This window comes from Blennius ocellaris (genome assembly GCF_963422515.1).
Source record: "Blennius ocellaris genome assembly, contig: SCAFFOLD_85, whole genome shotgun sequence".
Lineage (NCBI taxonomy): Eukaryota > Metazoa > Chordata > Actinopteri > Blenniiformes > Blenniidae > Blennius > Blennius ocellaris.
Window position 1 is genome coordinate 98,345 of NW_027661963.1, and position 1,217 is coordinate 99,561.

Genomic DNA, 1,217 nt, shown 5'->3' on the forward strand with positions numbered 1-1,217 from the left:
GCAGGGACCAGCGAGAACCAGCGAGGACCAGCGAGGACCAGCAGGGACCAGCGAGGACCAGCGGAGCTGTGAAAAGAAGAAAAAGTTCTTTAAGAGTCGACTTTTTAAAACCTCTGCTCTTAAAAGAGTCGAAGTTTAAACTCGTCAAGAGTTTTTCACTTTTCTACCTGATAAAACCACATTTAGCCCCTTTCTGTCCCTTTCTGTCCCTTTCTGTCCCTTTCAGCCCCTTTCTGTCCCTTTCTGTCCCTTTCAGCCCCTTTCTGTCCCTTTCTGTCCCTTTCAGCCCCTTTCTGTCCATTTCTGTCCCTTTCTGTCCCTTTCTGTTCCTTCGTTAACCTCGTTAACCTCGTTAACCTCGTTAACCTCGTTAACCTCCCACGTCGGCGTTTCAGGATAAACAGAAAGTCAGAATTCACAGTAACCAGCTGCTGTTCCTCCAAACATCTGGAACCAAACATGGACTTCCCCTCTCTGATGTCACATCCTGCTGGGAAACACAACGTTTCTATATTTAATCTCCAGTTTATTGTCCACATTGTGCTCTTATTGTGGAGGGAGACTGAGCGACTGCTTCACTTCCTGTCGTTCCACAAAGTCCCGCAGCAGCTTTACCTCATGGTCACCCTGTGGACAGAGAAGACATCTACATCCAACATCTACATCCAACATCTACATCTACATCCAACATCCACATCCAACATCTACATCTACATCCAACATCTACATCCAACATCCACATCCAACATCTACATCCAACATCCAACATTCACATCCAACATCTACATCTACATCCAACATCCACATCCAACATCCACCATTCACATCCAACATCTACATCCAACATCTACATCCAACATCCACATCCAACATCTACATCCAACATCCACATCCAACATCTACATCCAACATCTACATCCAACATCTACATCCACCATTCACATCCAACATCTACATCCAACATCTACATCCAACATCCACATCCAACATCTACATCTACATCCACATCCAACATCTACATCCAACATCTACATCTACATCCAACATCCACATCCAACATCTACATCCAACATCCACATCCAACATCTACATCCAACATTCACATCCAACATCTACATCCAACATCTACAGCTACATTCAACATCAACATCCAACATCCACCATTCACATCCAACATCTACATCCAACATCTACATCCAACATCCACATTCACATCT